This window comes from Eublepharis macularius, chromosome 19 (assembly GCF_028583425.1).
Source record: "Eublepharis macularius isolate TG4126 chromosome 19, MPM_Emac_v1.0, whole genome shotgun sequence".
Classification (NCBI taxonomy): Eukaryota; Metazoa; Chordata; class Lepidosauria; order Squamata; family Eublepharidae; genus Eublepharis; species Eublepharis macularius.
Genome location: NC_072808.1, coordinates 11,645,263 through 11,667,862, shown reverse-complemented (window position 1 = coordinate 11,667,862; position 22,600 = coordinate 11,645,263). Strand labels below are relative to the sequence as shown.

Here is a 22,600-nt window from a genome sequence, read left to right as displayed (position 1 = left end):
CTGGACTCTTGCACTTTTCAACAACTCATTAAGCCTCTGTTATAAGGGAAGGATCTTTTTTTATCCAAGCTGTTGGCAGCCCTAGAAGAGATTTGGCAGCCCTAGGAGAGATTCAGAAGGGTCCAAAGGCCCTCTCTTGGAAACATCTATAGTTTTTTTTTAGAAACATAATTTAAAGCCCTTTGTTGTGACTGTCCCTTATTACACACAAGAACTATACCAATGTTATCACAGCACACATGCACCTTTTTGAGCAAAGAGAAATGTGTGTTTGAAATGCTTGTTTAGGAGAGATATCATTATTACATAATACTAGCTATTTGGTCTGAAGAATAAGAATGCCGGTCTAAGAAACCGAGGCTCCTGCTGAGTCACATGATCCAAAATGTGGAGGTACGGTTACCCAATTTTTCTCCATCTGCTGCTCCTGTGCCTTCAACAACAACTTGAGTTGCAGACATTGGTAAGCAAAGTTACAATAAGGGTGTTGCTTTGGAAGAACTGTAGACCTGTTCTGAAACACTCTAGTTTTGTACATGCTGCCATTTTGTGACTGGCTCCACCCACTGAGCCACCATTTTGTGACTAGGTCCACCTACCAAGCTGCCGTTTTGTGACTAGTTCCACCCACTGCACCACCATTTTGTGACTCAGTCCACACACCGCACCACCATTTTGTGACTAGGTCCACCTAGGCCCACCTACTATTGTAACTGGTAGCTCCCAGGGAACTTGAAAAAAACATTAAACTACTCCCAGAAACGAAATCTTCCTTGTCCAGCTCTAAATTTTACCCCAATGTGGAGATAGTACATACTGGTAGTAGTCCCGTTCCCCTGTCTTTGTATGTACCTTAGTTGAACAGGTAGTTTACAAAATCAATGAAGAGAGCAAGGAGTTGGCTAATGAAGTTCATGTTTAAAATGATGCAAATAAAAAACAAATTACATTTACTGGAAGGGTTCCCCTTTTCAAGTTGAAACTGTCCACAGAGGTGTGGGTGATATTGTCACAGTTTTCAAACAGTTTGTCAGACAGAGTAAGGGAATAAATCTTGCATCTCGTTCCCACCCACAGTCTGTTGCATTCATAGATGTCATAGGTAAACAACATGCTTTAATCAGTGTTTTTTAATTTTTTTAAAAAAACTGTTATGGTTTTCCTCAAGAAATCCTGGGAATTATGTTGTGGTGAAGGTGCTGAAAATTCTTCATTAGAGATTGTGAACCACCACCTCTCACAGAACTACAATTCCCAGAATTCCTAAAGGAGAGGAAATGACCATTACACTAATTAAACCATCTGATCTCTCTCCATTGTCATGGTCAGTAATTCCACATAGTACTTATCTGTGGTTTGTTTGTTTTTTTACCATTGTGGAATTAAAGTAACAACTGGTTTCAGATGAGTAAGATGAAGCCCAGACTTATACGAGGGCTGAGCTTTTTAATACCAGCCCTGGAATAAGGAATGATAATTCTAACAGCTGTGCTCCTGAGCATGTGCAGAATGCTTCTTCTTTGGCACAAGTAACCAGGACCAGCCTTCACACTCACTGAGCCTTCCAAGTTAATGTCTGGGTAAGTTCTTCAGTAACTGCTTTTCGAGATTAAGCCCAGGCTGAAGCATAAGCTGGGAGGTTTAAGGTCTTGTCAGTTGGGGGCTTCTCTGCAAAGAAATGTAGTTAGTCCTAGAAGAAAACCAACTCTCTCAGAAAATGGAAAGCTATCTTTAAAAAAACAACAACCCTATTCTTAAAACTGCAAATCTAAAAATAAATTAGCTCCTCAAAGAGTTCTGTAGACATTTTGAGATTAGCTTGTTACAAGCAAAGTCTTCCGTGCCTATTGAGGTCTTTGCTGTGAGGCATTGATCTTCCCAGGGCAGTAGCAAGAAAGTACTCTGGATCCAAGCGGGGCTTCCTTTCTATCTTGTTGGCGATGGAAAAGAATCAGGATAGATGCCTCCAGTTCCTCTCAATAGGTGTCGGTCGCTGCTCTTGTCCGAGGCAGAAGCATTGTGCGTGGTGGCTTTATTCCTGAGTTTACCTAGAAAAAAAGACACACACAAAAATTCAGTGCCAAGGTTGAACTGATCCTGTAGGAGGCAATTTGCCCATAATGCGAAGAATCCTTTGAAATTTAGCAGAACAGACCTATGCTCCTATTTCTCCCGACAAATGCCGTTATGATCCACTTCTTGCTAAGAACAAGATTTGAATCCAGAACTCATACCCTAGAAACCTAGTTGGTTTGTAAGGTGCTACTGGACCCAAATCTTGCTCGTCTACTACAGACCAACATGCCTACCCACTTAAAACTTATCTCCTTGCTAAGAAAAAAATGATGTGGCCATTCAACATGAGGCTCTCTAGGTAGATCGCTGCATACAAAAAAAAAATCTGTACCATTTTTCTTTGAATGGGGGGTTGCTTGATGGAGTGTCCCCCACCCAGGAAAAAAATTGGACACATAGAAATCTACCGTTACAGAGAAGGGTAATTGGCAGCTAACTCCCCCTGACATCCAGTGTGCAGGAAAATATGTTTGTTTTTGTTTCAAATCTTCATTTTTTGAAAAATTGCTTCTTTTTTACTGGAAATAGAGAAAATCTGGGCAGTGGATAAAACTACAATATACTTAACAATGAATTTCCCTTCATACAGTCTGAACAGGAGACTAAGGTCAATAGTAACTTCAAAAGGAGACAAGGAGATTGTGACCTATGATTGCTGAAATTGTTCATTCACAAATTCAGAACAAGGGATTCTTATCACTACAGATGCTAATTTCTGCTCTAACCAAGCTGCAATGTACCTTTGCATCCTGACTCCCTTTTTTGTAACACCCCTCCTACTGGTATATAATACACGTTACTAACAGTGCAATCCTAAAAAGAGTTACTCCAGCCTAAGACCATTGAAATCAAGTGAATCTTACTTCACGTGTCCCCCCTTCAACGTTTTATGCACTCACTCACACAGTGACACTTCAATTTGCTCCACATGAATATACATTTATGCATTTGATATCAGTTCCTCCTCAACTGCTAAAAGTATCCTAGTTTCCCCCACCTCCCACATCCATTCATTGAAATGCAGATCTTGACACTTTTTCACACCTTAAAGAAATACAAATTGGCAAGTCAAAGGAGCCTACAGTACTTGTTCTTGCAGTGGAAACAGAGACTGCATTGGCGCTCCGTCCTCCAGAATCACTTGCAGATGCAATCACACAAAGGGAGCTCCCGTGAAAGCGGCATTCACGTGCAAGAGCAAGAACAGCCTGCATGTGAATTGAGGACTGCACATAATATCCTGCACTTGAGCATCCCCAGGTAATTCCATTCTTAGAGATCCCTGTTTGGATGCTTCCCCCGCCTGGCACTGACCCGATCCGGGCCATTTTGGCCCTGATTGTGGCCGTTTTGGTCCCAATGAAGGCTTAAATGGCCCAAAATGTTTTAAAGTCAGGTGGGCGGGGCCACCTGACTTGGGGGAACTACCAGAACGCTGTTCTGGTGCGTTCCCCCCTCGAAATGAGCCCTGCCTGTTCCTATTTGTATCTGATGAACATAGCTTTGACTATCAAAAGCTTATACCATGAAATTCTAGTTGGTATTTAAGGTGCTATAGGACTCAAAAAAGGAACATTTTTACCAAATTGGAGTTTTTCTTGCCTAGAAATGCCCATAGGCATAATCTTAAATTTTTAGGGTACTCTGCCTTCAGGAAGATCTCATTCTTTAGGAAAACTTCAGATCTAAAGGCTGTACTTTCTGATTGGCTTGCCTAACGCACACTAAGTACCTCTTTTCTTCCTCCCCCCCTGGCCCCGTTCCTTTCAGAGTCAGTTTTATTTTTCTCCAAAGGAAATTAAACACACAAAACCCTTTGAGATGAGAGACCGGTTCCTTTGAACTGTATTTCCTTTCTACTTTAAACGAAAGCAGCTGAGATCCAGGTTCTTTCCAGGGATCATAAACTGGATGATATTATTTTCCATGATCATTTGGGCAAGTCTGTGTTGCTTTATCTTGCTTTTAACATTTAACTGCTCCTAACTCGTGCTAAGTACCTATCATCCTGCCCCTTTGTGTCGAAGGAACCCACCACCACATCCTTCCTGAGCTTTGTGTAACGCTAAAATACTCCATAAGGCTCTCAACCTGGTAAATATAAAAAGCTAAGGGACGATTGAAACGCCTTGGCTGGGTGATTGGAAGGTGGGTAATTTTAGTGAAATTGCCTTTCAGTGAAATTGACAAAGCCCAGAAGTCACCTGGCCCTGCTTTCCTTTGTGACATTTGTTTAGCCTACTCATCTCTTAGGAATTGTCAGTCCCCCAAAAGTGTGTGTGTTATGTGCTATCAAGACCGTTTCCACATGGCTTACCTTCCCTCGGAATGACCCGAAACATCGCGCAAAAACCGCGGAAGATCACATTTTCTCGTGCGAGATTTGTGCGACGTCGCACAAATCTTGTGCAAGAAAACGTGATCTTCTGCGGTTTTTGCACAATGTTCCGGGTCGTTCTGAGGGAAGGTAAGCCGTGTAGAAATGGCCGCCTCTGACCTGTAGCGACCCCCAAAAGTAACCTCTCCAAATGAACAAAACAATAAACACTACACAGAGATGTTCTCTCTCCAGCAGGGCCAGCTCACGGTTTTGGACTTTCCTTGGCACATAAGAATTTTGCCTCTCCTAATTATAACTGTAGCACATAAAAGGGTCGACAGTTGATTAGGATCCAGCATCCAATGTTTCATTTTTAATGGTTGTCCCCCGGTTAGCTTCCATAGTAGCGTGGGGAATTTGAAACTTGGTTTCCCAGATCCTAGTCCAACACTCTAACCACTACACCACGTGGGGGGCAAATCCACACTTACCGGCACAGCACTAAACAGGTGGAGTGAGAGCGTCTTTCTGGCACATTTTATGATGTCATCGCGCCACGAGAGTGGCATCATGGCGCGATGATGTCAGAAAACGCGCCAGAAAGACGCTCTCACTCCACCTCTTTAGCTCTGTGCCAGTAAGTGTGGATTCAGCCGGGGTCTCTTACATAGGGTCTTTTGCCTTTTGGAAACTAAATGCATTTGTACTAGTGACATGAATTTTTATGAATGAAAATTGATGAATGAAAACTGTGGATAAGATATAATGACGTATTCAGGACTGTGCCTTGGTGTTAATCATTAATTTTTGTATGTTATCTTGATTTGGGCTAGTGCAATATTGACCAACAGCATTCCAGGATACATGGTTGTATATAAGACACAGGAATTAGCAATGGTCTTTATGAAACAATTGTAAAGCACTAGCACTTTAATGTGTGGTTCTGATGTAGATATATTTAAACCAATTGAGGTTAAATACCTGCATAAGGTAAATTACTGATAGGATTCAGTGGAAAAATAATACCTTTGCATAAATCAACACACAAAGATGACTTTAATATAGAATTTATTGGTGGTTTTTTTGCTTAGTAAGGTTTCATGATGGAGTCTTTTTGGATAGCTTATGCTACAGTAAAGTTGGTTCGTCTTCAAGGTGCTACTGGACTGTTTTCGATTTTGCTACTACAGACTAACACGGCTAACTCCTCTGGATCGATGACCATGGGAAGCACAGTATTGTATAGCTTTCTGAGCCAGTAAGGCAGCTTGCTGGAGCTGATATGGTGTGAATACTTGCAGCAGGAATAGCATTGTATGTGCATCTCGGCAGTGTTCATTATACTGAAACGGGGGAAGCTTGGCAATTGTTAATTAAAGGGCTTCCAATGCATGTGTGACAAAATGATATGTTTTGATATTTCACTCCATTTAAAATGAGGGTATTCGAACGCAGAACTCTGGGCACCGCAGAAGCCCTTCAGCTGGTAATCTGTCATGCGGCATCTTTGTTCCAAGACTAGAGATTTCTAGAGAAAGGTATCTTATGCCGTTATCTTTGATGAGAGTGTGGTGTAGTGGTTAGAGTGTCAGACAAGTTCAAATCTCCTTTCCGGCACCGAAGTTTCCTGAGTGACCTTGGGCCACTGACAAACTCTCAGCTTAACGCGTCACACAAGGTTGTTGTGAGGATAAAATGTGAGAGAGAAGAAAGATGTAAGAATCCCCATTGAGAAGAAAGGCGGAAGTTATGAAGTAAATGAATCAAATGACATGGCTAACCAATGATAAATTTGCATTAATATGTATACTTCTGGGTTCCATATAAAGGTAAAAGTAGTCCCCTGTGCAAGCACCGAGTCATTACTGACCCATGGGGGGACATAGCATCACGACATATCAATTTGCATTAATATGTTTACTTCTGGGTTCCTTATATAGCTCAAGAATTGAAAACCATCCAAACTTCATCTGAAATCTCTTAGCTGTTGCAGAGATCTCGATAAACTCTAAGGGGCGTTTGCAGTACTTTGTAGTAAGGAATGGATTGCCGACATTTGGGGAAATTTCAGGAATCTGTGAAATAAGGAACTGAATTTGTGCAAATGAAAGAAGGCCCAGAAAAGAGGAGGAGGGCTGGTTTGTACGAAGTCGATTGCCCTTTGTTACTTTCTGCAAGTAGCCGTATTGTTTTAGGTGTTTAACAGTTTTTCTGAAAGCCAAGAGTCACGCTGGAAGGGGATAGGCAAAGAAAGGGTGACTCCAGCAAGGCAAGGGAGAAGCAGAGGTGATTTGCTATTGCCTTCCTCTACAGAGTCTTCTTTGGTGGTTGCCTGTCCAAGTTTCGACCCTGCTTAGCTTCTGAGATCTGACTATGCCATGCCACCTTCTCTCCCGTCAGCCTTCCTATTACATACTAATTATGTGGTTTCGTTGGAATGGTAATATTGTGATTTTTCTCCCTTATGTTGGATTGCCAACTTTTTTACCATGCTCTTACTCTTGTGTTGATCAACCACTGTGTTTGTTTGTTTTAAAACTTAGATTCTATTTTCAGTTGCATGCATTAAAAGGTCAGCTTCAGTAGCATTTGGGGACATCAGAACATAAAATGTAAGGCTATAAGCTCTTACACTGTGGCTTTAAAGTTTGTCTCCGTTTCTCGTGGTTAGGAGGCAAATCCTAAGTGGATTCCTATGCAAGGTACTTGGGATGTATTAAATCAACATAGTAAAGAGTCCAGTAGCACCTTTAACCAACCTTATTGTAGCATAAGCTTTCGAGAACCACAGCTCTCTTTGTCAGATGCACAGAACCACGGAGAGCTGTGGTTCTTGAAAGCTTATGCTACAATAAGGTTGGTTAGTCTTAAAGGAGTTACTGGACTCTTTACTATTTTGCAACGACAAACTAACATGGCTAACTCCTCTGGATCTCTTACATCAACACTAGCTTGAGACAGAAACCGCATGCCATTTTTGCAAGTTTTGAACCGATATACAAGTCTGCCCCACTCGTGCCCACTCCGAGCAACGATGCCGCTACCAAACCACCTCTAAATCTTTTTTTAAAAAAAAATTAAAAAATCAGATTTTCTGTCTTTAGCCAAATGTAGTCTTTAGTGAGTCTCTTTTGATTGGCCTTGATATGGTTAACTTAGCAGCACTAGCAGTAAAATACCCCATCTATTAACAGCCCTCCAGGGAATCCCTCTCGGGCTGTGGTTCTCAAACTTTCTGAAGTGGGAGCCAGCCCTTTACTCTTCATAACCCACTTACGTGGCAAGTCTCTGTGAACAGAAGGAATTTCCATGTGAAGAATAACTTCCTCCCTTCTTCCCTAACCCTAACCCTAACCCTAACCCATCCATCTATAGTCCCAAGATGAGTTCTGAAATGCTCAAAACCCACAGAACAGCATGGGGTGGTGGTGGTCTGCAATGTATATATCTGGAGGTCAGCAAAAATCACACACACACACCCTTCCATTGGCAGAAATTTAATGTAGGATCCAAGCCAAACTCCACTTTAATTTCTAGTTCTGTAAAGAATGCTTTCTTGTTAGTTGCCTGTGGAAGGACTATATGGTTCACTTCCTCAACATTGGATGTAGGAATCTCACATCGTACACTGCACTAGTTCAGATTTTATTTTTCATCTTTAGGAATAGATAATGGACTGCCATTGTGCATGTTCTGCGGAGACACACCCATATTTGCCATGCAGCTTCTACTTCCACTCAACCAGTTCTTCCTACCCCTCCCGGTCTTACAACTCACGTCTAGAGAATCAATTTGGGCTCCCCATCCATAGCTTTGAAAGTGACGGGTTTAAAGACATACCGATATCTGTATGTGAGCATCTCTTCCATGGCTGCCCCCCCCTCTTTTTGTAATAGCATTTTCTCATAGTCCGGGCTTTTTTCTGGGAAAAGAGGTGGTGGAACTCAGTGGTGGAACTCAGGACCACACAATGATGTCACTTTGGGACAGCTGGAACAAGGGGGGGATTTTTTAAAGTTTAAATTGCCCTCGCCGAAAATGGTCACATGGCCGGTGGCCCTACCCCCTGATCTCCAGACAGAGGGCAGTTTAGATTGCTTTCCACACAGCGGTGCAGAGGGCAATCTAAACTCCCCTCTGTCTGGAGATCAGGGGGCGGGGCCACCAGCCATGTGACCATTTCCAAGAGGTGCCAGAACTCCATTCCACCACGTTCCAGCTGAAAAAAGCCCTGCTCATAGTAATGTGGAGGGTGGTTTTGAAGCTTGAGTTTTAAACCCTATTTGGCCAGAGACAGCAGTAGGATAAAAGGAAAGAGCTTGGGCATTATGGGAAGAGATGTCTCTCCTTGAAACCCCTTCTAAAGGGCAACAGAATTTCAAGAGTGCCGAATATGGTAAGAGACAAAGACCAGTCTCTCCCTTCCCTGCCCCGCATACTAAAATTACAAGTGACCCAATGTGACACTCATTTGGAGCGCATGGGAAACGAGATGTCTGGATCTAGGCCTTCCCACCAAAGCACCCATCAGCTTTGCTCAGGCATCTGGGCATGTGGAACAGAGCTATGTGTTTATTTCATTGACATTTATTTCCTTCATTCGTGCCTTGCCTTTCTCCTCAATCAGGACCCGAAACAGCTTATGCCATTCTTCTTTCCTCCCTTTTATTCTCACAACAACCTTGTAAGGTAGGTTGCCCTGAGAATGTAACTGGCCACGGGAGAAGAAGCCCACCCCAAGGATGGAGCAACGAACAAAAAAACAACAATAAAATAACTCCTTTCCCCACTAGACCATTATTTTTTGTTCTTTGCTAAGATCACCCAGCCAGCCCCTGGGGTAGATTGGGGATTCAAATCTGGGTCTTTTAGATCCTAGTCTGACCCTCTATGTCCCATGTGTGTGTTATCTCCCCTTCCACACTAATATACTAGGCTTGTTCACATGTTGCAGTGTATACATGTATAATCTGTATACAGCCTGCACTTGATTTTTCTTTAAGTGTGTGTTGAGCAATTCTCATGTTAGTCCACGTGAGATTTAAAACCCACATTTATCCACATACTGGTCCCCAGTTTTATTTGTAACATGAATGCAAATCAATTCTTTCTTACAAACCGATGGATACACCGGCATGCCAGATATCCAAGAGTTCAGTGTAACTTGTGAACAGGGTGGCTGTAAATAGCTGTAGATAGATGCGTGCTCAGAATCTTTTTTTTCTGCACTTTTCTACAAGCAGGACAGATATGTAAGATCTCTTTCCTGCATTATGGGATTGATGAGTGCATCTGTGGCCGACACGGGCAGGCTAGCGCATAGGCAGGCCAGCATTTCTGCTCGCTCGTCCTGATTTGTGCAATTGCCTGCTTCCTGGCTCAACAGACTAAATGCAGAGTTATGTCAAGTAGCTGGGAGTTCCCTGGGAGTACGGTGGGAGTGACTGTGTAGGGATTACAGTGTACATTAAGATGTGGCATGTTCACCCGAGAGGCTCGCATCGCCGCCACCACCACTGGTCTACAAGTTTATATTTTCAATAAATATTATTTGTGTATTACCTATGTTGTGATACCAAATCCAGAAGCACATCAGAGTAGAGGGGTGGGTGGGGAGGGGACAGAATAGATTCTCGTGCTTTTAAAGATATTGATGAGATCCTGTGACCTGGTTTTACTAGTTTTACTAGTATCGTGTCTATTATGTTTTTTCATTTCATTGCTGCCTGTGTTACTTTTTGCTTTATTTTTATCTCTTGGATTTTTACATTTTGTTTGTAAACTACCAGTGTGCTAAAGGGAAGAATAACCTTGCTGGATTAGACCAAACCACCATCTAATCCAGGGTCCCCAAGAAGACCCTGCCATTGCTGCCATTGCTGGCTTCCAGCAACAGGAACAAAAGTTTTTACAAAGTTGAGGACAAACAAGTACATGTAAATCTGTTCTTAAAACCATGGATATGTAAATTTAAATAAACCAACAGCAATATCACATAGTCCGTGTCAGAATAAAACAAAGATGTTTTTGACAATATTTATTAAATGATGTTTATTTAAATTTATGCCGTTGCTCTTTAAGAGTAGCTTACCTATCCTCATTTCTAGGGGTGTGCAAGCCAAAAATTTTCGGCTATAGCCGAAAGTAGAAAGCCGAAAGAAGATTCTCTATCGTTAAAGCCGAAAGCCGAAACAAGAATCTCTTTCGGCTTTCGGCTTTCGGGATTCTTTCGGCATTATTTCGGCATTCTTTCGGCTTTTTTCTAAGGGAAAATGCCTCCGTCTTCCAGGACGCCTGGAGGAGGCATTTTCCCACCGAATAAGCCCAAAATTGGTGGGGACCTTCCTCTAACCCTTCTCTAACAACCACCCAAGTTTCAGACAGATTGAACTTTGGGGGGCCATGTTATGGCCCCCCAAAGCAGGTCCCCCCATCCTCCCATAAGAAAGCGAAGGAGCAGCATATTGTTAGCATGCTGCTGCTAATCTTTCTTCATTATTTCCTATGGGGAAAAAATGAAGCGGCAGGCTTCCTTTGCCAGGGGTGGCATTTTGCATGCAAAATGCCCCCTCACCCTCAGGGGCCCTTCTCCCACCCCTCCTCCCACCCCCCACCAAGGCTCAGCCTGCTCCCACTTGGGGGGGCCATTTCATGGCCTCCCCAAGTAGGTGCTCTAATCTCTACCACTGACAGCTGGGGGAGGCTTGTGTTGCCAGGGGTGGCATTTTGCATGCAAAATGCCCCCCAACCCTCTGGGGCCCTTCTCCCACCCCTCCTCCCACCCCCCACCAAGGCTCAGCCTGCTCCCACTTGGGGGGGGGGCATTTCATGGCCTCCCCAAGTAGGTGCTCTGCTCTCATCTCTACCACTGACAGCTGGGAGAGGCTTGTCTTGCCAGGGGTGGCATTTTGCATGCAAAATGCCCCCCAGCCCTCTGGGGCCCTTCTCCCACCCTTCCTCCCACCCCCCACCAAGGCTCAGACTGCTCCCACTTGGGGGGCCATTTCATGGCCTCCCCAAGTAGGTCCTCTCAGCCCCTAAAGTCCACCCCTTACAGCCCCACACAAACCCAATTCCCCCCCAGCTGCCACACACAGACCCAAATCCCCACATTAGCCCCTCACAGACCCAAATCCACCCCCACCTGCCCCACACCCATAACCCCAGGAACAGGCTGGCAAAGGCCAGCCCTCTCCCTTTGTTCCCTGTGCTGGGAACTTCTAAACTCTCTTTCCCTGGGCAATTCTGCACAGCCCAGGGGTGCCACAATGGTGGGCACACTTCTGAGTGCCAGCTGGTCCCTGTGAAAGAGCACCTGAACCACAGACACCCTCCCTCAAATTCCCCCACCACCTACAGAGATGGCTGGCCAGCCAGCCCCATTGTTCCCTATGATGGGAACCAACTGCACAACAAAGAATAAAACAAGAACAACACAAAATAAAGTTTTAAAAAAATTATTTTCTCCCTTCCAAAGTACAAGTAGGCAAAGCATTATGACACATTACACCAGCAGTCCCCCACACAGAAAAATTAAAACAAAACTCACTTAACATCAGAGAATCACAAAACACGATTCCTGTCAAAAACACTTTATTTCTTGAACAGCTTTAGGTTACACAGCAGGGGGGAACACCAAAGGGCATGGCAGCACTATCTTACACAAAAATAACACAACTCACTTAACATCAGAGAATCACAAAAGCACAATTCCTGTCAAAAACACTTTATTTCTTGAACAGCTTTAGGCTACACAGCAGGGGGGAACACCAAAGGGCATGGAAGCAGTATCTTACACAAAAATAACACAACTCACTTCACATTAAAGAATCACCCCAAAAAATTGCTGTCAAAAGCACTTTATTTCTGTAACTGCTTTAGGTTACACAGTAGGAAGGCACCACAGAGCAGGAAAGCAGTGTACTACACAAAAATAACACAACTCACTTCACATCAGAGAATCACACAAACACAATTGCTGTCAAAAACGGTGAAGTGGGTTGTATCATTTTTTGTAGTACATTGCTATCATGCCCTGTTGTGCCCTCCTACTGTGTAACCTAAAGCTGTTCAAGAAATAAAGTGTTTTTGCCAGGAATTGTGTTTTTGTGATTCTCTGATGATAAGTGAGTTGTGTTATTTTTGTGTAAGATAGTGCTGCCATGCCCTTTGGTGTTCCCCCCTGCTGTGTAACCTAAAGCTGTTCAAGAAATAAAGTGTTTTTGCCAGGAATTGTGTTTTTGTGATTCTCTGATGTTAAGTGAGTTGTGTTATTTTTGTGTAAGATAGTGCTGCCATGCCCTTTGGTGTTCCCCCCTGCTGTGTAACCTAAAGCTGTTCAAGAAATAAAGTGTTTTTGACAGGAATCATGCTTTGTGATTCTCTGATGTTAAGTGAGTTGTGTTATTTTTCTGTGTGGGGGACTGCTGGTGTAATGTGTCATAATGCTTTGCCTACTTGTACTTTGGAAGGGAGAAAAAAACATTTAAAACTTTATTTTGTGTTGTTCTTGTTTTATTCTTTGTTGTGCAGTTGGTTCCCATCATAGGGAACAATGGGGCTGGCTGGCCAGCCATCTCTGTAGGTGGTGGGGGAATTTGAGGGAGGGTGTCTGTGGTTCAGGTGCTCTTTCACAGGGACCAGCTGGCACTCAGAAGTGTGCCCACCATTGTGGCACCCCTGGGCTGTGCAGAATTGCCCAGGGAAAGAGAGTTTAGAAGTTCCCAGCATAGGGAACAAAGGGAGAGGGCTGGCCTTTGCCAGCCTGTTCCTGGGGTTATGGGTGTGGGGCAGGTGGGGGTGGATTTGGGTCTGTGAGGGGCTAATGTGGGGATTTGGGTCTGTGTGTGGCAGCTGGGGGGGAATTGGGTTTGTGTGGGGCTGTAAGGGGTGGACTTTAGGGGCTGAGAGGACCTACTTGGGGAGGCCATGAAATGCCCCCCCCCCAAGTAGGAGCAGTCTGAGCCTTGGTGGGGGGTGGGAGGAAGGGTGAGAGAAGGGCCCCAGAGGGCTGGGGGGCATTTTGCATGCAAAATGCCACCCCTGGCAAGACAAGCCTTCCCCAGCTGTCAGTGGTAGAGAAAAGAGCACCTACTTGGGGAGGCCATGAAATGGCCCCCCCAAGTGGGAGCAGTCTGAGCCTGGGTGGGGGGTGGGGGGAAGGGTGGGAGAAGGGCCCCTGAGGGCTTGGGGGCATTTTGCATGCAAAATGCCACCCCTGGCAACACAAGCCTCCCCCAGCTGTCAGTGGTAGAGATTAGAGCACCTACTTGGGGAGGCCATGAAATGGCCCCCCCAAGTGGGAGCAGGCTGAGCCTTGGTGGGGGGTGGGAGGAGGGGTGGGAGAAGGGCCCCTGAGGGTGAGGGGGCATTTTGCATGCAAAATGCCACCCCTGGCAAAGGAAGCCTGCCTCTTCATTTTTTCCCCATAGGAAATAATGAAGAAGATTAGCAGCAGCATGCTAACAATATGCTGCTCCTTCGCTTTCTTATGGGAGGATGGGGGGACCTGCTTTGGGGGGCCATAACATGGCCCCCCAAAGTCCAATCTGTCTGAAACTTGGGTGGTTGTTAGAGAAGGGTTAGAGGAAGGTCCCCACCAATTTTGGGCTTATTCGGTGGGAAAATGCCTCCCCCAGACGTCCGGGAAGACGGAGGCATTTTCCCATTGAAAAGCCGAAAGAAAGCCGAAAGAATCCCGAAACGTTTCGGCTTTTTTCTTTCGGCTACCCGAAACGTTTCGGCATTCCCCGAAACGTTTCGGCATTCCCCGAAAGAAGCCGAAACACTTTTATTTCGGCATTCTTTCGGCATTCTGAATGCCGAAACGCACATCCCTACTCATTTCCTCCAAAAGGTTTGTCCCCTACCCAGTTTTTCTGGGTTACAGATCTATTTCCCCTTTTTAACTCCCTCCCCCGCCCCAGCAATGGGTATTCAGAGATACACCGCCTCTGAACATGGAGGCTCCATTTGCTGAGCAATCCTCTGCAGGTCTGCTCTGAAATAAGTACCATTTTATTTAATGGGGCTTACTCACAGGAAAACATTCTTAGGATTGCAGCCATCACCATCATACCTAATATCTATTGACATGAATATGAATTTGTCTAATCCTCCATGAATTTGTCAAATTCACTTTTTCTAATTCCTTTGATATAACCAATCACTCGGGGCCAAGCTACACATGACGAATGACACTTGAACGGCAAGTGGATCGAGTGGAGGGCAAGTGAACAGGGAGAAATACACTTGCCGTTCAAGTGTCATTCGTCATGTGTAGCTTGGCCCTCGGTCTACAGAACAATAGAGGATTTGGGGCTTTTCAGTAAATAACATCAACAGCTTCTGGTTGGGAATTTTTAAAAAAGAGTTTTGCTATGATCCTCCGAATTAGCCATTATCCCAGGATTTCTCCTTACTTTTCTCTGTCAGCAGATCCCAAAGTAGTTCACCAAATCACCTTTTTTATATTTGCATCATGAGAAAATTAAAACAAGAGTCGGTTAACTTTGCCTTTCCAAAGTCTAGGTTTTTCTTTTTTTTAAAGATGATATTGAATCTCTGTGGTTAACCAACTTGTCCTAAATTTGTGAATATTCAGGATCTCTAAACAGTCAAGGAAAAACTAATCTGTTAAATGAGTTGCTTGAGAAGTCTGGCTTAAGAACTTGAAAAGTACCTTGCTGGCAGGCATGGACTGGGAAGTCAAAAATATCGCTGGAGTAAACAAAACTGAGCAGCAGACCAACTGGAGATTGGCTCTGTTTGTCCCTGGCTGCCAGCAGCCCCCTGGGAACTTCCCCTGTTAGTTAAATAGTCCGTTCATCCCTGCTTGCTTGTTGGATCAAACACCAGCCTTCTTTGCAAAAATTCCGACAACCAGTCGATGTTGTGTGGTCCCCCAGGAACCGGCTAATGGACGACTGGTGGAAGGTCGTCTACCTTCTGCCTCCTCTTACCGCCCTGTATGAACAGTGCACACTGTACTTCAAGAGCCCCGTTGCTCCTCGTTTTCTAAAGGGATCACAGCAGCAGAGGGGGAAGCGGTGGGACATTTCTTCTCGCAGCGTGCTTGCAAAAATTTCAAAGGCAGTTTCTATATTTTTATTTTTTTAAAAAAATAACTAGCCATGTCAGGCCACAGCAAAACGCAACCACAAAAGCCACGTCACGTCTTTTATTAAGACCAACCGAAATAACGCAGTGAGCAAACTTTGGAGTTCTCCCAAACTTTTCCAGAGGACGACTGCGTTTTTTGTTTGGAAGGTTATTAAAATGTACGATCTTGGGTATTGTTTTTGGTTTCTACATTATAAAATTGTTCTGTGCATTTTGGTTCTGATCCTTTTGGTCCAAGGGCCAAGCTACACATGACGAATGACACTTGAATGGCAAGTGTATTTCTCCCTGTTCTCTTGCCCTCCACTCAATCCACTTACCGTTCAAGTGTCATTCGTCATGTGTAGCTTGGCCCCAAGATTCTCAATAGGAGAAATCCCATGGGATGGGGGTGTTGTTCTATTGCAACCCAAAGTAACAAACAGCCTTGTGTCACCTGTAAAAACGAACATTTTACTGCCGTTCTGGCTCAGGAATGCTTCTGCCATAATTAACGTATTGGCCTTCAAGGAGTGCAAGTGAATGGTAAGTGAACGGGGAGGAATACACGTGAGTCTGTTCACTTGCCAGGCAAGTGTCATTTGTCACTTGTAGCTTGGCCCTATAAGGGAGATTCTTTTGGTCTACTGTCTCCCTACTGTGCTTGTCGGTTTAAACCTGGGGGCAGGAGGGTTGCAGTTTTTAAAGAACTATTGTACAGCTCCTAGATGTTCCCGAAATAAAATATGACTAGTATAATGGTGCCAAAAATTGAGTGAGCATTACTGATACAGTTTACTCGAACTCCTCTTAATGACTGTGAGCAGCCAGTCGCTCAAGAGACCCAGCATTCAATATTTCAAAATTGTTGAGTGTTGCAAACCCAAATCCTTAAATTTGGAATTCAGCTGGGGAAGATAAGCCTAGCTGGAAACTGATTGCAGCACCTACATAACTCCAGGGAGATTTGAATCATTGCTCAGGTTATGAAAACACACACAACCCCACCGCCAAAAGCCTGTTGTCTGATTGTATTTCAACAATTTGACAAAAGCTGAATTGGGCAAAAAAAGCTGCCTTTAAGAGTTACCAGCTGAGCAGAGGGGGAAGTAGGCTGTCTGACTGTTATGACTTGAACCTTGACTTGGGGTGCAGAAATTGGTGGTGAATTTTCTTACGGTGGGGAGAATGGCAAACATCTCCACACACATGAGACGCCTCAACATGTGTTTGTCAAGTGTAGAGAGATGCAATGTTAGTTGGGAAGCATAGTTTAAAAAGAGCTGGCGGAGATTGCTCCTCAGAGGGTTTGTTAATTTCATCTTCTCCTCTCCAAAGGCTCTGTCAATTTCCAACTCTCCACACAGAGCTGGCAGAGGGTTTGTTAATTTCATCTTTGCCTCCCTGAAGGCTCTGTCAGTCTCACCTGTCTAGTCTAAAACTGTGTAGGATCACAACCAGAGGGCAGCGAGGAATGGAAATGGGCTGGAGCTGCCTTCCAGAGCCGGGCTTGGTCCTGAAGAGGTTCTAATGGGCTGAAGTTTCCCTTCTGGCATTTCACAGCCCCTTCACACAGCTCCAGTGTATAGCAAAGCCTTTGCCCTGCCGCTGGCTCTTTTTAAACTACCCTTCCCGGCTAACATTGCATCTCCCGACACGTGTTCTTCACTTGTTTGAGCACCATCATGTCAGAATAGCAAACTTACACAAAATCACAGTGTTTTTTTCCTAAATAGTTTTTTTTCCTAAATAGTTTATGCGAGCAATCAACTTTGTTGAGCAAATTGGAAAACCTTTGAAACTGATTCTCAGCATATGACCGGGGATGAGAATGGGAGCAAGATGATAAATCAACGTCCACCCTCATGAAAAATAATGCTTCTTACGTATTACCTTCAATTCCCTATCGGTCCTGAATTGAATTGATTTTAATGCTGGGAAGTGGTTCTGGAACTTGCTGAGTGATTTTTGGTCAACCACTACCTCACTGGGAGGTTCTTGGGACCAAATGAGAAGGGGGGGGTGTAACTGCATATGCCCCTGAGAGCTGAGCTACAAGAGACGAATTACACGAGGACTGCACGTGAAGGGAGTTGCAGTGTTAGCCGGGAAGCTGAATTTTAAAAGAGATTGGAAGGCTTTGTACATTTCCTTTCTCTACAGAGCCAGAGGAGATCACTCTTCAGAAGGTTTGTTCATTTCCTCTTCGCCTCCTAGAAGGGGAAGTGAAACTGACAGAGCCTTCTGGAGGCAAAGAGGAAACTAACAAACCTTCTGAGGAGCCATCTCCTGGCTCTGTAGAGAGGGGAAATTGACAAAGCCTTCCGGTCTCTTTTAAAACTCAGCCTCCCGGATAACATTGTGACTCCCTTCACGTGCACGTCCTTGTATAATTTGTCTCTTGTAGCTTAGCTCTGAGAGCTCCCTAAAGGAAGGGTGGAATAAAAACGAAATACATTCTGTTTGGCACTGCCACACTGAAGTTTTTCTGTGCTTTGTTTTCCAAACCAGAATACCTTTGATTGAAGCATCCACACAACATTGTGATTGTGCCATGTTAATAATAATAATCCTTTCTCCTTCTATATAGTCTTTCACTAAACTTGTTTTACGCTAATCTTTTTGGGAAAAGCTCAGTCCAAGCACATCGTCATGCTGTCTAAATGGAAAGATTTACATCATCTTGCCCAGTGTTGGTACCATTCTCCTACTATTTTGTCTGCCATTCTCCCACTGTTAACACTTGTGGTTTTTATTTTTTTAAATCTGTAATTGCTATAGTCATTTCCATTTTTTAAAAAGCCCTCTGGTGGTACAGCAGGGGGAAAATGCAGCCGGGAAATGGCACCCACAGAAGAAATGTGTGCAGCAATCTCCCATGTGGAAGCATTGGGCTGCTTCCACACACATTGGATAATGCACTTTCAATGCTCTTTAGTGATCATTCGGAACTGGATTTTCGTGTGTGAAACACAAGATCCACTTCCAAAGGATTGCTAAAGTGGTTGTTGAGGATTTTCCGGGCTGTATTGCCGTGGTCTTGACATTGTAGTTCCTGATGTTTCGCCAGCAGCTGTGACTGGCATCTTCAGAGGTGTAGCACTGAAAGACAGAGATCTCTCAGTGTCACAGTGTGGAGAAGGATGACTCAGCCCAAACCCACCTTCCTGAGTTTCCTGTAAGAAACTCTTACAGGATGACTCAGCCCAACCCCACCTTCCTGAGTAGATATAACTTACCTTGCAACATCTTTTCAACACTGTGACACTGAGAGATCTCTGCCTTTTGGTGCTACACCTCTGAAGATGCCAGTCAGAGCTGCTGGCGAAACATCAGGAACTACAATGTCAAGACCACGGCAATACAGCCCGGAAAATCCTCAACAACCATCGTTCTCCGGCTGTGAAAGCCTTCGACAATATATAGATTGCTAAAGTGCATTGAAAGTGCATTATCCAACGTATGCGGAAACAGCCGTTCTGTTCCTGTTGTGCCTGCCTTTACATTCTCAGAAACAATGGGTGCAAATGGGAAAATCCTTGCAGCGGCCTCTGCTTGCTTGTTTAAACATATTTATGCCCTGCTTATACCAATTAAAGCATTCGAAGCATGAAAAGTTGCAGAATAAAATCAGCAGCACAGGATTAACAATTTTAAAAAACACAGGGGGGGAAATTGCGCCGTGAAACGGAAGTAATAAACCTACCAGTGAACAAAAGCAAAGGAAAATGTGAAAGAGGGCAAAAAATACAAGTGCTAGCTACCACCAAACACACCCAGGAGAATAAAAACACCATCAGCTGCCATCTAAACCTCAAGACATTTGTCTAAGTGTATGAGGCCACCACCTCAAAGGCCCTGTCTCTAATAGCCATCCATTTTATCTTTCGAAGGGGGGACACAGAGAGCATAGTCTCTGTAGAATCGAGCAGGAGATGTTGGCAGAGTGTAAACAGCGCAAAGAAGTGACGCTGTGCTGATTAAAGAGGCTAAAAAGTTTATTTAAGAAATACATACATGAGAGTGAAGAAGAGAGAGAGAGATAGAGTCCTGACTATCTGAATCAAAAAGAGTCCAGTAGCACCTTTAAGACTAACCAATTTTATTGTAGCATAAGCTTTTGAGAATCAAGTTCTCTTCGTCAGATGCCTGATCCAGGCATCTGACGAAGAGAACTTGATTCTCGAAAGCTTATGCTACAATAAAATTGGTTAGTCTTAAAGGTGCTACTGGACTCTTTTTGATTTTGCTACTACAGACTAACACGGCTAACTCCTCTGGATCTCTGACTATCTGACTACACCTTGTAGAAGAGTGAATAAGGCAGGAGAGAGAAGAAGCAGGATATTGCCCTGTTTAGCCCAATAGGAGACAAGACAAGGGAATGACCCCTAGGAAACAAGAGAGGTGCTGCTCTCACTGTCTTAACTCTGAGCCAAGCTACAAGTGACGAGCGGCACCTGCCTAGCAAGTGGACGCACTCACGCTCCAGAGAGCAAGTGAATGGCAAGTGAACAGGGAGGAATACACGTGAGTCTGTTCACTGGCCAGGCAGGTGTCATTCGTCATTTGCAGCTTGGCTCTGATCCTCGCTGCCCTCTGCATAGAAGGGTCTTCTTCCCTTCTTGCTTCTGCGATACACCAGACATTGCAATTTCCAACAGGAGAAAGGGTAGGTTCATGATGAGCTGAGTACGTTCATGTAGAAACAGGCTATCCTTTTAAGTAATATGGTGCCCCACTATTGGGGGGGGGCTTAAAAGTCCAGCACTTTGAATTATGCCCAGAAACGAATTGGCAGCCATGTATCTTCCGCAATGACAAGCTACATTACTCATAATCTCTCCCAGCCGGCAATCTTCTGCCTGCCTTTTGATCCTGCTGTTGTTTCCCAACTGCCTTTGAAGGCAGCCCCCATGGCGAGTGCGTTGCAATAATCTAACCAGGATGTGAACAGAGCACGAAAAATGGTGACCAGACCTCTCTGCGCAAGCAAGGGCTGCGGCGGGTGCACCCACCAAAGCTGGTGAACGGCAGAATGTGAACCACGGAACATCCTTCTGGGATCTCACACCTCTGAGGCTTCTTGATTATTTAATTTGATTCTAATCAGTCATTTTATTTATTTATTTATCTATTTATTTTATTTTTGTTTTTTTGTTTGTTTGTTCACATTATTTATAGTGTGCCCTTCTCATTAGGATTCAAAGCAGATTACTTAAAGTAAGTCAATGCAATCAACAGGAGAAAAGAGCAAGAGTCCGGTAGCACCTATAAGCCTAAAAAAAATTTGTGGTAGGGGCCGTTTCTACACAGCTTACCTTGTTCTGGAAAACAGCGAAATCTCGCAAGAAGATGCTGTTATTGCGTCTTCTCTCGCGATAACAGCGTCTTTTCGTGCGATTTCGTGTGAGATTTCGCTGTTTTCCGGAACAAGGTAAGCCGTGTGGAAACGGCCAGGGTAGGAGCTTTCGTGAGTCACAGCTCACTTCTTCAAATACAGCTAGAATGTGAGTCCATTGTCCATTCTGTATCTGAAGAAGTGAGCAGTGATTCACAAAAGCTCCTACCCTACCACAAGTTTTGTTAGTTTTATACTGGACTCTTAATCTTTTCTACTGCTACAGACAGATGAACATGGCTTACTCATCTTGAAAAATCAACAGGGTGGAACATCCAATAAACACTCTGCAATAAACGCTCTGCAGTTGAAGAAATCTGGACCCAATAAAAAATCTGAGAAAAAAAACTGAAGCAGAGCATATTATCATAACATCCTAATTAAGCTAAAATTACATAGGATCTTGCTTACAGCAACAGACAGTATGAGCTATACACAGTAGTACAGGCCATAGTCCCTAATTCTTTATCCAAGATGTTTTTGTTGCTCTAGAAGTAATTTATTTCCTCTTTCCATCTTGGGGATGTGTTGGTGGGGAAGGAAGGGCTGTGTTTTCTTCTCAAAAGTGTTTTCCCTATTGTCAATGAAATAAAAGGCTTTAATGTAAGAATCAGGGTAGAAGGACATAACCTACATAGTCTAGCGAGTGGGTGGAATAAAACTCCCTTGTGAGGGTTTGTTCAGTTGCAATTACTTTTCTGTGCTGTATTTGAGCGAGTGAAGAATTTCCCACCATTCTCTTGGGTGGAACGAGAGAAATGGGAATGTGTTCGAGGGAGGGCAAAGCGTAAGTATGTGGATCAAAGTCAAGAAAGAGAGAGGAATCGTGCTCCCCGTAGAATCAGGCAAGCACTAAAAAGAATTTCCCTCTTAGTCAGGAAATCATTGAGTTGCTGGTTAGGTTGGAATGCCTTGCCTCATAAGCTGCATTCGGATATCCCAACAACCTGACATTATGCTGGGATTTACATAAATCCAAATTGTTGCTTAGCTTACATGTACTTTGCTCATTCCTGCCTTTTTTCATGGAGAATTCCGGTGAGAAACTGCCTCCATTTACACTTGATGTCTGAATGCTGGCGTACAGATTAGCTGGATTTGGTTTCCATCCACAAATCAGCAGAAGTATAAGCCAGGGTTGGATCCAAAGTTAGAATCCTGATTTCTGGGTGAAAAACTATCTGACAAACCCACATTCATACGTCGTAGGTGAGTAGAGTTATGGTGCTACTCTAAACACAGGTACACCCTTCATAGTTGTGGGCTTCGAAGGGTTGAACTGGGCTTAGGACTTCAGAGTCAGTTTCGACCTAGGATTCTCCATGTGAAAAGGGAAGGGAGGATGAGTGAGGGCCAAGCTACACATGACGAATGACACTTGAACGGCAAGTGTATTTCTCCCTGTTCGCTTGCCCTCCACTCAATCCACTTGCAGTTCAAGTGTCATTCGTCATGTGTAGCTTGGCCCTCAGTTGTGTGTGAGCCCAACAACACGGTGAGGTGTGCACATCCTGTATTAATGTCAGCTAGTTCACAGCCAAATGCTTAAAGTGAGGGGGGGACTCCTGTTTTGAAATCTTGGAAAGCAGAATGAATCAGGGCCAAGCTACAAGTGACGAATGACACTTGAACGGCAAGTGGATTGAGTGGAGGGCAAGTGAACAGGGAGAAATACACTTGCTGTTCAAGTGTCATTCGTCACT

The 22,600-nt window shown here is 44.2% G+C and overlaps 1 protein-coding gene across 1 annotated transcript in view; it reads right to left on the bottom strand.

The window, feature by feature from the left end:
- Positions 1–905: 905 nt before the first annotated feature.
- Positions 906–22,600, bottom strand: part of LOC129346324 (twist-related protein 2-like) — a 38,088-nt gene continuing 16,393 nt past the window's right edge. The window contains exon 2 of the mRNA XM_055003673.1: positions 906–2,048. The gene's annotated coding sequence lies outside the window, so the exon portion shown is untranslated. The remainder of the gene's footprint in view (positions 2,049–22,600) is intronic.